We start from the raw sequence: 16751 nt of genomic DNA, 5'->3' as shown, positions 1-16751 counted from the left end.
CACTGGTTAAACATGAGAAACACTCATATCACCTGGAAGTGCTCATAAATTAGTTGTACAAACATGATTAATCTCACCTGTTCTACACAAGCATGTGGTTTAGAGCAGATGGACAGCACTTAAGCTGTCAGTCACAGTTTGAGAGCTGCAGCATTCAAAGAGAAGACTAAGCATTGCGTACATCCAGCAGCTTAGAGCTGCTGTAGAGCCAGCAAATGTATGAAGACCCTTGACTCATGGTCTTAACCCTCACACACTGTTCAAATCCCTTACCTTCACAGTATGGTGCGGGTCAAAATTGACCCGGACCAAGAATTGCCCTTGTAGCAAGTATTTTCAGTAAAGTTATAACCCCAAACCTATTCATAATGTTTAAATGATCTATGCTACTTCAAAAAATGATTAATTAGTCCTTCCTGAATGTTTCAAAGACCAGGGAAAATGTATTTTTTAAGTTTTAACACCACTTGTGATTGGTGAAATATATTTTGGAGAGGAATATCTATTACACAGGATAATTTCATGTAATAAAAAAGTCATAATTATTTTAATTTATTCTATTCCATCCATCATTCATCAATTTTCTTCCGCTTATTCCTGTTAAGGGTCGCAGAGGGGGGTGGAGCCTATCCAGCAGCCTTCCCCCCTGGACAGGTCGCCAGTCCATGGCAGGGCCAACACATAGAGACAGACTCTCCCAGCCACGCCTACGGTCAATTTAGAGTCTGGATTAACCTGGTCCCCTCTTGATGTCTTTGGACTGTGGAGGAAACTGGAGTACCAGAGAGAACCCAGCAGGAACAGGGAGAACATGGAGACTCACCCAGAAAGACCCCGTGCTCCAGCCGGGGCTCAACCCACAACCTTTTTGCTGGGGGGCCACAGGGATGACCAATGCACCTCCGTGAATGCTTCTTGAACAGGGCCAGGCTCAGATTGCTGCGCTGCCCTCACAAATGCTGCTGAGGCTTCTGTGCGGGGGAGGTTTTGTCGTTTTTGCATGGAAGGAGCCACAAGGGCCTTTCCAAGCTCCTCCAAAAAGAACCTCCTCCAGTTCCTCTTGCTTGCCCACCAGGTTGGGTTTCGCTCACTCCAAATCACAAATGCATTGTACATGGATACGTCAATGATGTTGTGGAATATGACGAGGGGACAGCAGGCGGTTTTCCTCTTGCAGCTGTATGTGCCTGTGACTTTATCAAGATTGTCCACTTCACACTTTTTGCATTGTAGTCAAGGATGATTGCTGTTTGTTTGTCTTCCCGAGTGCTCACTTATGCAGCCTTGTGTAGTGTGCCCATAAGGATCACATTCTTGTTCTTCTTTGGCATGTATGAGACAACTGTGGTGTCCTGAATAAAGGCACACATAGAAGAAAAGACCTCTCTTCCCCTTGTTGCAGGTAGGGCAGGTGGCAGCTCAGGTTTGTTCCTCCTCACAGTGCTAAACATTGTGATAATTTCTTCAGCAGCACCTGACTCAGCTCAAAATGGCAAAAATGTGTAGCACATATACAAAATTATGTATCAATATTTTTAAATTACTTTCATGTATTTTGGGCCACTTCAGGAAAAGTCATCAAGTTTCAGGCTTAAAGACTTAAATGAACTTTAGGGTGTTTTTACTGCTGTCAAAAGTCAAAACGGGTCCAATTCGACCCAAACAGTATGTAAGGGTTAATCATGTGATTTTTGACCCTTTGCATGGAGGCAGTTGAGGCCATTTCAATTAAGAAGGAATGGGAGGATAGTATGTTATGGGAGATACCCAGCAAAGATAGGACCACTTTAAAGTAAGACACAAATCAGGATTGGATTGTTAGGTGTCAGTAATGAATAAGTGATCAGAATAAGAAGTGCCCTGTGACTTTCTGACATAGATGGGGCATACTAAGGGCTAACAAGGACTGAGGTGAGAGTCTACTTTGACTAGGTGGGAACGGGGTTACCGGCTTAATAGGTAAAGCAAGGCAATTTTATTTGTAGCCTGTTTTCCCCACCAGTTTGTCTCCAGGCTTCATGGCATCATAACAACATCCTCTGCCCTCAGAGCCTCACATCGACTGAGGAGGAACTCCATAGAAAACCTTAACGGAAAAATCTAAGAAACCTCAGGGTGAGGAGGGGAGGAGGATCCCTCACCAGGAGGGACAGACGTGCAGGAGATGTTGGTACAGAGAAGAAAACAGTTTATAACATAGAATGTAGGAAACATGGAAATGTTAACAACAGCTAAAGAAAGAAGCTTCTGGTAGGCAGGGGAAGCAGGGAGAGCAAGCCAGCTTAATGTAAGACTGGTTCATGGGAGGGGAGCGCAGCCCGGTGTAACAGCAGGGAAAACAGGGCGGTAGGGGGGGCGATGCAGGCAGCAGTTGGTGCAGAGAGATGGAGCTCTGGTGGGTCTGTGGAAACACAGAGAGACTGAGAGACACCAAGGCCAAACTACAAAGTACAACAAGTAATGATAATGACAGTTCAAAATGTGCGGAGAAGTTGTGAGCCAAGGAAGATGAGGGATGGGACATGATGATTAAGTCATTTAGGACATGTACCCGGTATGAGAGTTTGTGAGTGTTGATCAGGATCCAACACAATGCTGTTCTTACAGGCAAAAGTGAGCCAGACTGCAAAGTAATAAGCTCCCTCCAATATACGCCAAAATTTAATCAAAAGTTAGAACGGATAAATGATCTTAAATGTGCTCTGCGCTCTAATAAAGCTGTGGATGCTGATGATGGTTTATTTGTGTGTTTTTTTTTTTACCTGAGGATTATCTAGAGCCGATGTCCAGAAGAGTGATGCAGAATCCAGGAAAAATTGGATGAGGATACGGGCCAATCATGTAACCCTCCTTTACCTATTTCTTCAGGAGTCTTTCCAGAACTTCAGGATCATTGATGGCTGACTGGAGGTATTTGTTTCTGAATGAAATGCATGGAAGTGTGACAAACCCTGGATTAAAGCCTCCTGTTAGGCCAGATGGAGAATTGAATGATTGAGAACTGAATGAAATCTGGGTTTGGGTGGCGCTTTAGTGCATATTTCAATGGCATGACGTTGACAGGTGTGGATGCAGACATGTTTAGTTATGGCTTGGTGGCGTAGGCAGTATCACGAGAGTGGCCACCACCACAAAGGAACGTGTGGAGGAGCTGGCACTGGGAAATGCCACCCACGGAACAGCTAAAGTTGTTTTACATGAAGTGACCACCCAGCTGCAACACCATTCTGCCCTTTTTGTCAACACTTGAGGCAAAGGCATAGAGGCTGTGAACCTTGTGACCTGAGGGACAACAGCGAATAATGCTGTGATAGGCCATGGGAGTCTGGAGAAAGGAGATCTTCTTTTGGTTTGTGTGTGTGTGTTTTTAAGGGGGAGCTACAGGCAGTTGCAGGCTGGATGGATGACCCACATTCATGACAGTTAAGGGGTCTAACAGGCAGCAAAAGTGAATCAGTATTGCTCTGGTTCTAAGCATTCCCAGAAGGTGCCCTGGTAAAACTTAGGCCAGCAGCCACCTTGGAGGAAAGTTTAATATGATACTTATAAAACCAGTATCAGGCAGCCCAGTGGTGCAGTGGTTAGCACTGTTGCCTCACAGCAAGAAGGTTTTGGGTGTCCTGGCTAGGGCACGGGATCTTTCTGTGGGGAGTTTGCATGTTCTCCCTGTGCCTGCGTGGGTTCTCTCTGGGTTCTCCGGCTTCCTCCCACAGTCCAAAGACATGCAATTGGGGACTAGGCTAATTGGATACTCTAAAGGGACCGAAGGTATGACTGTGTGTGTGAATGGTTGTTTGTCTATATGTGTTGGCCCTGCAATGGACTGGCAACCTGTCCAGGGTGTACCCTGCCTCCCTCCTGAAAGCTGCTGGGATAGGGCTCCAGCCACCCCCGCGTCCCTCAACAGGATAAGTGGAAGAAAATGGATGGTTGAATGGAAATCCAGTACCACCAAAGTGGAACACCACCCCACAGACCTGGGTAAGTTAATTGTTGAACTCCTGTAAGTGAGCTGGTTAAAGAGAGCACATGATATCTCTATACAGGAAGAAAACATAGACAAATTCCATTGCTGTGATTCCCTTTGTTTTGAGATGGGGCCCTTAGCACACATGATTGGTTTAGGAGGTTGGTCAATGGTGGGAAGAAGCAACGCCACAAGTTGGATATATATACAGGTCAGATTCTGCTGGCCAAGGATAATATAGACTGGGGATGCTTCAGGACAGGGTACCCCAATAGGCAGCCCGTGGGCCATTTGCGGCCCGCAAGAGGAAGCAGACTGGCCCACACCAACTTGTGAGCAAAAAGGACTTTTTTTGGAAACAAAAGTAAATCTAGCAACTTTCCAAGCAGACTGTAACAGCCAAATATTTATTTTGAGTAAATGGTTGGTTCTCGGTTCCGGGTTCGAGTCCCGGCTCGGGCACGGGATCTTTCTGTGTGGAGTTTGCATGTTCTCCCCGTGTCTGCGTGGGTTCTCTCTGGTACTCCAGCTTCCTCCACAGTCCAAAGACATGCAATTGGGGACTAGGCTGATTGAATACTCTAAATTGACCGTAGGTATGAATGTGAGTGTGAATGGTTGTTCGTCTCTCTATGTCGGCCCTGCGATGGACTGGCGACCTGTCCAGGGTGTACCCCGCCTCTCACCCGTTGACGCTGGGATAGGCTCCAGCCCCCCCCCCCCCCCGCGACCCTTAATGTGTGTAGGAATAAGCGGAAGATGACGATGGTTGGTTCTCAACTTTTGTTTCCAGAGTGCAATTTGTCTTTGTGTGACCCTCACAAACAGTATTCCTGAATCCCAGGGCACAACTAATAATAATGTTATAATGCACTATAAGTGCAGATTCAACGTTGGTATCTGCACTGTCACTGGAGTGGGGGTGCGGTGGCACCCCCCTCCCTGCCGCCGCGTGCCCCACTGGTGCTGTGGCCCTTGGCTTGGTACCCATGTCAGAATTTGGCCCTTGGTGAAATCTAATTGGGGAACCCTGCTTTAGGATGAGGCTGGGACATTGAAGATGGGGTTGAGGCAAAAGAGAACTGTTAGTAGGAGGAAGAAATGGAGAAAAAACACCCTGCAGCCCAGTGCCACAAAGCATGGACAAAGGGGTATGATTAGAAGTGGACTGATGAAGGGAATGGTGGACAGCATGGAGCTGGCCTGGCAACCCACTGGGCTAAGACGTGTAGTAGCTGAGAAGGTTGTGATTAATTCAAGCACAAGACCAGAAATGAGGTTTTTTTTCTGCTCCCGAACTTCATCTGAAAGTTTTATCGTCATAAAGTGAGAATATACACCAATCAGGCATAACATGATCACCACTGACAGGTGAAGTAAGTAACTCTGATTATCTCTTTGTCATGGCAACTGTTAGTGGTTGGGATATTAGGCAGCAAGTGAACATTTTGTCCTCAAAATAGTCATGGATCCAGCAGGAAAATGGACAAGCATAAGGATTTGAGGAAGTTTTACAAGGGATAAATTGTGATGGCTAGACAACTGAGTCAGAGCATATCCAAAACTGCAGCTGTTATGGGATATTACGAGTCTGCAGTAGTCAGTATCTTTTAAAAGTGGTACAAGAAAGTGTTATGTCCAGAGGTGTTTCACTATTTTTCAGGCTCTATCATGGAGCTCCTCCTCTCCTGATCTCCGATAGCCAGCATCTGCTGCTCACCTTTAAAAGGCCCAGCCAGGCTCCTCCCCCTCTCTCTCTCAGACCACAGCCAGGGTTGGCAGCCATGCTGCCAACTTACACACCATTCTCTTTCTTGTTCTTTTGTTACTAATAAACCTAGTTTGATCGCAGCTATCGTTTCACTCCCCTATGTTGCCTCTCGTGAGCCAGAGTCATGACACAATGGGGGCTCGTCTGGGATGCGACATGAGGGATTTTGTTTTGTGAACAGTTAGTTTGGTTTTCCCTCCCCCCCCTAGGTGTACTGTCTTTGTTTGATGTTTTCCTTCCCTGGCTGTGGTCTGCCACTGTAGTTCTGGTGAGTATATGCTGGGAAAAGCGGGTGTTTTCTGACTGGTTTCAGTGGTCATCCTGGTTAAGGTAGGGAGTGCTACAACTGGGCTGAGATATCAGTCCTTCCACTGGTGCACTCATGTGTTTTTTTGCATTTTTATTTTTGTGGTGATTCTGGGTGGAGATGTGTTTCTCTGGCGGGGGTAAGTGTTTCAGGTCCTTGGCACTCTGCTAAGGTTGCTGATATCGATGCTTTTAAAGCCGCCCTGAGCCTGGCACGCCACAGAAGATACTCTGGCTTTAGTACATGTTAGGCAGGAACCAGGGGGGTTGCTTTTGTCAGTACACTCAGATGCTTTCTCACTTTGCTAATGTTGGAGTTGACCTCGGATCTCTCATTCAAGTTGAGATGACAAACGAGACTCAACGACGGATCATCTTACAGCCTCTTGCGGGTTTAATGCACAGATCAACCACCTCACATCTTACATACAGACAGAACCCTCCTTACAACTTGCATTCACATTTTATACCGTTCGTTGACGTCATTACTCATGTGTGTGTACGTGCTTCTCTTCAGCAAGGTGCATCCTGTTTGGCAAGGTAGTGGGGTACAGGTTTACTGGAACATCCAGTCCATTGTCCCGTCCTCATATGACCTGAACTTAAGACCTTGTACTAGCAATACCCTGTTTACTTGGAGACCAGTATATCTTACATAAACTTTCTCCAGACACGTATGTCTTACATAAACTCACGCCCCTACATAATCCCCCCTTAAATATCGTATTTGATATTTACATTAAATATTCCTCTTCACAGTAGACACACACAAGATTTTACCATTCACCTATTAGGTTCACATTTTGCAGAGGCGAAAACCTGCCCGGCTGTTTTTAAGCAGGAAATTCCTCTACGGCCCCCCCCGCTAGCGACCTTCATCATGAACCTTCACAATTCACATCTCAATTCTTTAGCGAAAAAATGTGTAAAAGCATAATTCAACCAAAATAATGTCTCACTGTATGTGATTATACCAAATTAAGAGTCCACAATCCGTTGCTCCACGGGATTCCTTCTTCAATGGACTTCGAATCCACAGTCCATCATCCTATGCGATTCACTCCTTTAATCAAACGACAGTTAATTTTACCTCACTCTGTGCTCTGTCCATCATCATCAGTGTCCTGTAAGAAGTTAGGATTGGGAAACAAGTCCGGAATTCTCCCATCCTCAGCCTTCCTCTTGCAGATTTGTGCCATTTGCATGGGAGTCATCATGTTCAACATTTGAGCCCATTGGAGTCCAGCTGTCATCATCATATGCTCGTCCATAGCCCGTGTGCAGCGTCTTTTCACGATGGGGATGATGCAACATGTCAAAAAGAGAACTAGTATTAAGACTATTAAGGCACTGAGTCCTGCCTTAGCCCAAACGGCTCCCCATTTGCCTAAAATTTGGTCTAACCAATTCCATGATATCTTTCCCCCCTTACCAGCACTCTCTCTAAGCTCCAGTTTAAGTTTAGTCAACTTGTCCATAGCAACAGAAAATATTCCATCAGGAGCTGTGTGATTTGGGATAAAAGTACAACAATATTTTCCAAACATTTGACAAACTCCTCCTTTATCAGCTGTCAACCAATCTAGAACCTGTCTATTTTGCTGAGTCATTATGCTAGTTGCATGCAGTTGACTACCAAAAGCATGGAGTATTTCAGACGTTATGTTAGCAAACCTCTGTTGATTGTAGTAAATGTAATTTATGCACTTAACATCCTTATTGATGGTGATCCAGGGAAGTATAGACTCCAGTCCAGCTCTAACCTCATCCTGGGCTTTAAACTCATCTGGGATCCCGGCCGGTAGACCCAGAGCGTCAGTGTATATGTTAGTATCGTCGATCTGCCTTTTGTGTCTGTTTAGTTTAGCGATTTTCTCTTCAATTTCGAGGATATCATTTATACCATCATACATCACAACTGCTGGTAATTTTAGTCGCACTAATGTACAGAGTCCTAGCCACCGTGGTGGAATTGTGTTACGTACAATGTTATCTCCACACATCCAATAGCTATCAGCTACAGGAAAATTTTGATTACTTAGAAGGTACACAGTAGGCAAAGTCATAGTTATGTTCTCACACGTTTGGTTTATTGGTTGGGGATTTTCAAACCACACTGGTCTAGTTACAAATGGATCACTCATGTTAGCCTCTGGAAACCAAGACAATACCCATGTTACTTTACAATTAACTGTTGTGTTACCCACATGAATCCCTCCTTTTGTGTTAGTGAATCCTCCACTGGCAAAACATTCATATTCCGCTATTTCATCTATTTTATAATTTGTGGGTGGCTCAGTTTGGGATGTTGTGATTGAAAATTCCTCGCACGTTTGTTTAAATGTGCAGTCTACACATGTATCTAGGTAAGTGTGAATAGCTCTAGAACCGTATAGGAGTCTACACTTAACACCACACATTGGAAGTCTGAAGAAGGTTGCCACATCAGATCTGGGGGTAAACTCTCCGCTCCTGCATTTATGTTGTTGAACTCTCGCGCATTCTTCATGCGTGTATTTTTCAGGTATCACAGTAGGAAGCGCTGTGGGTGCCTCAGAACATATTATGCACTCAGTTGTGGTCATTTGTTTCACAATGAACATGGCCCATTGATACCACCTATTGTGGCTGGCTGCTTCCCAGCGCTCATCAGCGTATGATCTTACACTTCTCTGGTTGGGTTTAGCTATTTCTGTACACTGATGGTCTTCGAACTCACTGTAGTCGTCATAATCTGTATAAATCGTATCTCTTAACGTCTTAGTTGGCTCTGCTATGGTTGGTATTTTAGCTACCTCTTTTGGAGATTTAGCTGCGGTCAGCTCCGTCAGAAATTTGGTTATGGTTGGCTTCGATGTGGTTATAGCCTTGTATGTAGCTTTGGTTGAAAGTGTGAGGGTCTTAGTTTTAGCAAATACTGGCCAAGTTAAGATTTTACCTGATGAGGTTATGGTTGCAGTTTGTCTAGGGGCCACGGTTGATGGAACTTCAGTTGTGGATGGAATTGATGAAATTGTGGCTGCGGACGGAATTGCGGTTGTGACTGGTGAAGTTTTGGCTGGAGTTGGAGCTGGACTCATCTCTGCTGGGATCGTGGCTACAAGAACGTTCTTAGGGGTAGTTACCCCTACCGGTTTAACGACTTTCGGTGTGGCTGTGGCTATGGGTGTTACTTTACCTGGTACTTTTACAGTTGACGGCAAGGTGGTTTTAAGCATGTTTGTGGGCTTTATAGCTACGTCACCTATGGTATTGGCGATCTTGGGTGATTTAGTAGTTGGTGTCGAGATCATAACAGGAGCTACGGGTGTGTGCACTTTGACATGGTGGTGTTTGATTTGGCCTATTGCCTGGGTCGTTGTATCCCTGTTCCCAATACTGATAGTTTGGTTGGTCACTTCCTTCCCGTCAGGAACATACCATGGATACACTCGCTTACTTATCCGTCCATCTTTGGAAGTACTTATTAATTCTAAAGCATACTTCCCATTTAGCTCATACAAAGTCTCGTTCAGTTCAACTACCCACTCACCTGCTTCTTCAAATACCGCCATACCGCACTGATCCAATTCCCAACCTGTTGTGTTTTCATTATGCTTGTTAATCCACCCGCATAGTACATTCGTTTCAGTCCCTGTTTCGACCTCTTCGATTTCCAAGAGACGTACATCACGCTTCTTTAAGTTGTCTGCTACCCCCTGTGGTGGAATGTGCACCCTTATTTTCCCATTAATTATCCCAGTCCTAAGTGGGACAACTCCTAAAATTTCAGGGTCGGGAGTCTCCTCCCTGTTTAGCACTAGTGACCTTTGCAATTGAGTGTTATTTTTGTTATTCCCCACACGCACAAGGACATAATACGCATCGCTTGGATCAAATTCTGTGCTTAACTTAACTGTAATTACCATGTTTTCAGCTACTGTGAGAGTAATTTTACATACTTCCAGTCCCCATACTGTTATCATCTGAGCCTTTTTAACCCCACACAAATGAGAACGCTCATAATCATTTGACATGACAACTGCTTCATATGTTAACTCCCCTTTACCGAGTGTGTCTGGTATGTCCATACTAGCCTGCCACTTCCACATTGTATGTACTCTCCTTTTACCACGTTTCTTAGCGTGCATCAGTGTGTGTAGGATAGCTATGTGTCTGAGCTTAGCTGAGAGTGTCGGCTTAGGGTTCAGAGTGTGGGATGGTGTAGTTGCATCATACTCTTCTGATTCATGTGCTTCGGCGTCTCCGTGGCACGGGTGAGTCTCTGTTGTGGCTCTGGTCTCCTGGGCTTTTGACAATGTCACTGAGGTTGACATCTCCTTTATTCCTATGGGCATCCAAATCAGAATGCTCACTACTGTCAGAGCGCCCCACATTGTCATCTTTTCTATCTCTGTTTTTCAACTCAATACCGCCCTTGGTTTTTCCGGGCACTTTTGTGCAGTGATTCAGATGATACCACGTTGTGCTTCCTTCGACTTGAACTGCCGTTGGAGTCGCCCTCACCACCGTATATGGTCCTTCCCGTCGTGGTTCGTGCCACTTTCGTCTGAAGATCTTGATGTACACCTGGTCACCAGGCACAACAGGTTTCTTGACCTCCTGGTCAAGATCTGGCTCTTTTTTCTTCTCCTGAAGGTAGATAGACCTATGTATTGCAGTTAGTTGACTCATATAGTCTTTTAGCTCGACTTGCAGTTGCTCAAGCGGAGGTCCCTTATACGGGCCACGCAGTTGTGGGGCTGGCATAGGTCGGCCTGTTAGCATTTCATGTGGTGTTAGATGCGTGCTCCTGTGAGTTTGCATGCGGTAGCTCATTGGTGCAAGCGGCAAAGCATCTACCCAGTTTAGTTTTGTGCTGGCACAGATTTTACTGATTTTTGCTTTTAGTGTTCCATTTATTCGCTCTACCATACCATTGCTCTGTGGATGGTACACTGCAGATAGTCTTTGTTTGACACGTAACTGCTGAAGAACGCCTTTGGCAACCTTATGTACAAATGCAGAACTGTTGTCAGAACTTATTTCTGATGGGATACCAAACCTTGGAATGACTTCTCTTGTCAGAAATTTAATCACTGTTTCTGAGCCTAGGTTTTTAGATGGAACTGCTTCCACCCATCGTGAAAACCTGTCTATGATGACTAACATGTAGCGTTTTCCTTGTACTGATTTTATCATGTCAACATAGTCTATGGCTAGGTGTTTGAATGGTCCCTCAGGGATCGGAATGTGCCCTACCGGTGTTTTTATTGGTTTTCGCACATTATTTTGAGCACAGACTTCGCATTGGTTTAAGACTTCATCAACCATGGCTTGCATGTATGGTGACCAATAGCCTTGTTGTTTTATCTTTTCCAGCACCTCCCCCCTTGCACAGTGATCTGCATTGTGCACTTCTGAAATTAAAACGGTCAGTAGAGGCACTGGTGCAACCAAAAGGCCCTCATGTGACCTCCACAAACCCTTCCCGTCTGCTAATGCACCCCTTTGTCGCCATAGATTTTGTTCATTTTCTCCTGCCTCTTTCTGTATTAAAACAATGTCATCAGGTGTAACAGTAGGTTCGAGTGATATTACTGGTGAGAAAATGGCTACCTCACATTTGGATGCAGCTTTGGCAGCTTCATCAGCTGCATTGTTTCCCCTTATCACAGTGTCATTACCTTTGCGATGTGCTTGACATTTGATAATTGCGAGTTTTGCTGGAAGCAACATTGCAGACATTAGTTCGTTTATCTGAAGAAGCACGTACACACACATTTTATACCGTTCGTTGACGTCATTACTCGTGTGTGTGCGTGCTTCTCTTCAGCAAGGTGCATCCTGTTTGGCAAGGTAGTGGGGTACAGGTTTACTGGAACATCCAGTCCATTGTCCCGTCCTCATATGACCTGAACTTAAGACCTTGTACTAGCAATACCCTGTTTACTTGGAGACCAGTATATCTTACATAAACTTTCTCCAGACACGTATGTCTTACATAAACTCACGCCCCTACACTAACCAATACTGTTGAGTTAGGTGAGGTTTTTTGTGGTAAGACTATGTGATTTGGTGTCCATGATCCTAACTATGTGTGTTTTCAGCTCTTTGATTTGTCAGGTGTCCATGTGGTATCTGACATTTTGTAGACCAGGTTCTCCCTGAGTTTTTGTGTGGCTGCCGTTGATGTTGGTTCCGATAGCTTCCAATTTGTGAGAGAGCATGGAGAGAGCATGTGATGTGATTCAGCTGATGTGGTGATGGACACTTTGTGATCATGCACTGTGCGTTTTGGGTTCAGAATAATCTTCAGTTTGGTGCAGTTTCAACCAAGACATTTAATATGGCAACCATTGATGATTTTATTAGTGTACCTTCGGAGGGGCTGCTTGAGCAGCTCACTAAATCTGCTTTAAAAGAGTTGGAATTGCAAAGGTTGCAGCTGGAGGATAGGAATAGACAGCGGCCATTAAGAGAGAGGCAAATACAATTTGAGCATGAACGGTTCCTTAAAGACCTGGAACTCTAACATGCTGTCTTAAGGAGCCCCGCTAATGTTCGGTCATCTAAATTTGATGTAGTTAGGCCCATTAGACTAGTGCCTCCTTTTGTGGAGAAAGACGGTGAGAAGTATTTCCCTCATTTTGAGCGAGTGGCTACGGTCTCAAGGTGGCCTCGGAATGTGTGGACCCTGCTGTTGCAGAGTGTTCTCGAAGGAAAAGCACAAGAAGCATATTCTGCTTTAAGCCTTGAAGAAAGTGTTGACTATGAGATTGTGAAAAGTGCTATATTGAGAGCCTATGAGCTTGTCCCTGAGGCGTACCGCCAGCGTTTCCGATGCCTCCGTTAGACCGACAAAAAAAACTTATGTTGAGTTTGCTAAAGAAAAAGAAACAGTGTTTACCCGATGGTGTAAGTTACAGAGGGTGGAAACAAAAGAAGACTTACGACAATTAATCTTGCTTGAAGAGTTCAAGAATTGTCTCCCCGTGTTCATACCTATCTTAATGAGCAGAAAGTTACAACTATTGATAAGGCTGCTGTTTTATCAGATGAGTTTATGTTGAATCACAAAATCAGTTTTGATAAAGCACAAACTGAGCCGCAGGGGAAGGCTGCATTCAACAGAGCTCGTTCTTCACTGTCAATCCCCTCTGCCTCCAGTCCTTTCACCAGGAGGTCAGCTACTGGGGCTGTGCCAGAGAAGGCTTGTTTCGATTGTAAGAAGCCTGGTCATCTTATTACTGAGTACCCTGTTTTGAATAGAAAACAAAAATCTGCTAGGCTTTGTTAAAGTCTGTACAATATTGCCTAACTGAGGCTACGGAGCCTCCAACTCCAAAGTGTGAGCTGGCTGGCTCTGTGTCCTTCCTCATGGATGGTTTTGTTTCCCTCAGATGAGGGACTGGTCTCTGCGCTGCTCCTATTAGATCTTCGTGCAGCTTTTGATACCACTGACCACCATATCCTTCTACAGAGACTGGAACCTGTCATTGGCATTAAAGGAATTGCACCAAACTGGTTTAGGTCATATTTAGTAGGTCAGTCTCAGTTCGTACTAACTAATGATAACCCCTTGGAAACCACTGTAGTCACGTATGGTGTTCCACAAGGGTCTGTGCTTGGCAGTGTTGTTTTTGGCAGACATTTTAGATTTAGTTTTAGTCTTTTGGACTAAATGCTTCTTAGTTTTAGTCACATTTTAGTCATTTCTATCCTTGATAGTTTTAATCTAGTTTTAGTTGACAAAAACTCAAAGGTTTTAGTCAAATATCAAAGATGCCTATAAATAAAAGATATATGTGTGTGTACTTAATAGGCCACTACAGTGTTAGAATGAAGCACACTGAAACTGATCCACCTTCAAAGGGGAGTTTTTCCCCTCTTTTTCGTTCTCTGTTTTACTTTTATTATTTTGTGTTGCTAAGACAGGGAACAGCAGCAGGTCTGAGGACTACCGTGTTTCCCAGTCCCACAAACACGGGTCAAAGCATTTCACCTACCACCCGTCCACAAATGGATAGGGGTTTTATTCAGAACATGCTAAATTGATAGAAGGTAGTGATGTGTCGTTCGCGAACGAGCCGGCTCTAAGGGCCGATGCTTTGTAGTGAACGAGAAGAGCCGATGCCCGTCGGATGGAGCCGAATCTTCAGCCGCCTGCTCAGCAGTGGTCTGTTCATGGCTCTGTTCCGTGGAGGATCCATGCAGGCGGGGGCGGGAGTTTATTTTGATGGGCACATCATGCGGCCAATCACATGCAGACGCTCCAAAGACCGTGAATGTAGTGGTACAGGCCAGGCACACACACGGCAGAGAGAAATTCCACAGCTGATGCTGTACTGGAGGTGAGGTCCTACCTTCAGGAGCCCCTCATCCAGAGAGCTGAAGACCCACTGAAATGGTGGGAGGCCAAGGCTTCATGCTACCCACGCCTGGTTAAGGTAATGGTAGGAAGACTCTGCATTGTTGCAACGTCAGTCCCCTCAGAGAGAGTCTTCTCAAAGACAGGACAAATTGTAACAGAGAGGAGAAATAGGATCAGCCCATCCAAACTGAGGCATCTGGCTTTCCTGAATGCCAATCTCCACTAGACAATCTGTTCATACTTTGTTCACACTTTGTTCATTTGATTTGTATGTTTGATTTGTTTGATTGCTGTGGTTGTGTTCAGTTTTAAAAGTTTCATACATAAAAATGAAGCGTTTATGAAAACACTGAATCAAAAATTGCTTGTGATACTGAATGAAAACTGAAGAGCCATTTGGGAGCCGTAAGAGCCAGCTCTTCTAAGAGAGCCGAGCCAAAGGAGCCGAATCTCTGAGAAGAGTCCGAATGCCCATCACTAATAGAAGGGTGGTTTAAACCAGCCAACATTAGTGGGGCCCCTGGCAGCCCCATTCATTCTAGCTTTAGAATGTAGCACTAGGAAGCACTCTCTGCTCCACGAGGAGGTGGAACCACCACCACCAAACTTTAGGCTTCATACAAACAGAAACTACATCACAGGGCGAGCCTCACAGACTAAAGCTATGCTTTAATCATCCCTCTTTTCACGACCACCCGACACCGCTGCTGCTGCCATGGTGAGAGTCTCGTCCTCTGCAGACAGGCCCAGACTGTCTCTGTGTGTGCGCACGCGTGAGAGGCTTTTAGTGCGTGGTTACTGATGATGGGGGCGTGGCCATGAGGACCAACAGCTACAGCTGGCTCCGTTCTGATGTTTGAGCTCTAGATTGACATTGCACGCTTGTTATACTTGGCGGAAAAAACCTGCATGTTTTGAAACCTTGATCGTCCACCCACTAACAATTTAGTCTCGTCTCGTTCTCGTCAGACGAAAATGAATACACTTTGGTCACATTTTAGTCTTCACAGGGCGATGGTGACGTCCGTCTTAGTCTCATTTTCGTCAAGGAAAAAAGGGGTCTGATGTTGTCATTGTCGTTTTCGTCCAGCATGACGAAAAGAACACTGGTGCTTGGACCAGTCCTCTTCACCCTTTGTTTGCTTCCTCTTGGTCACATTATTAGGAAACACTCCATTAATGTTCACTGCTATGCTGATGACACACAGCTGTACTTATCAATGCATCTTCATGAAATAAATCAGCTGACTAAACTGGAGGCCTGTCTAAAGGAGATAAAAACTTGGATGACCCATAATTTCTTTTTATTAAACTCTGATAAAACTGAACTTATTGTCCTGGGCCCAAAACATCTTAGAGACACCCTATCTAATGAGATAGGTACCCTGGAAGGCATTACCTTGGCCCCCAGCACCACCGTAAGGAACCTAGGAGTTCTCTTCGATCAGGATCTGTCCTTTAATGCCCACATTAAGCAAATTTCTAGGGCTGCTTTCTTTCATTTACATAACATCGCTAAGATCAGACACATCTTGTCTCAAAAAGATGCTGAAAAACTAGTCCATGCCTTTGTCACTTCCAGGCCGGATTACTGCAATTCCCTCCTATCAGGCAGCACCAGTAGGTCCCTAAAGACTCTCCAGCTGGTCCAGAACGCTGCTGCCCGTGTGTTGACGAGAACTGGTAGAAGAGACCATGTCTCTCCTGTACTGGCTTCTCTGCATGGCTCCCTGTCAGATTCAGAACAGAATTTAAAATTCTTCTTCTACCATCAAAGTCCTCAACAGTCAGGCTCCTTCATCCCTGACAGAGCTCCTAGTCCCCTATGATCCAGCTAGAACCCTTCACTCCCAGGATGCAGGGTTCCTGCTGGTTCCTGGAGTTCTAACAGTAGAATGGAGCCAGAGCCTTCAGCTACCAGGCTCCCCTCCTGTGGAACCGTCTCCCAGTTTCAGTCCAGGACCCAGGCCCCCTCTCTAGGTTTAAGAGCAGACTTAAGACCTCCTTGTTGATCAGGCTTATAGTCAGGACTGCTTAGGCTGGCCCTTAGACCTGCTGCTATAGGCTCAGACTGCTGGGGATCTCCCATGATGCACTGGGCTTCTCTCTCCTCCTCCTGTCCTCAGACGTGTTACTAACTCCTCTTCTTCTCCCCTCATCCCAGATCCTGGTGCTGCTGGAGGAGGCTCCAGACCTGAAGAGGCTCCAGCTGCCACCTGTAGCTCCACCTGCTCACGTCCCCATCTGTCCATCAGTCTCTCCTCCTTTCTCTCTCTTTTTATCTCTGTCCCTCTCTTTCCTTCTGCATATCTGTTTCCTCCATTATCGGTCTTTGTCTCTGCCCCGCTCTCCTG

The 16751-nt window shown here is 45.3% G+C and overlaps 1 pseudogene; it reads right to left on the bottom strand.

Moving 5' to 3' along the window:
* Window positions 1–852: 852 nt before the first annotated feature.
* On the bottom strand, window positions 853–9598 carry LOC147247022 (uncharacterized; annotated as a pseudogene).
* Between the last annotated feature and the right edge of the window lie 7153 nt (window positions 9599–16751).

Source organism: Aulostomus chinensis, chromosome 16, assembly GCF_037954235.1.
Source record: "Aulostomus chinensis isolate RoL2024-O1b breed Wild chromosome 16, RoL_Achi_v1.0, whole genome shotgun sequence".
Classification (NCBI taxonomy): Eukaryota; Metazoa; Chordata; class Actinopteri; order Syngnathiformes; family Aulostomidae; genus Aulostomus; species Aulostomus chinensis.
This window is presented reverse-complemented; position numbering and strand designations above follow the sequence as displayed.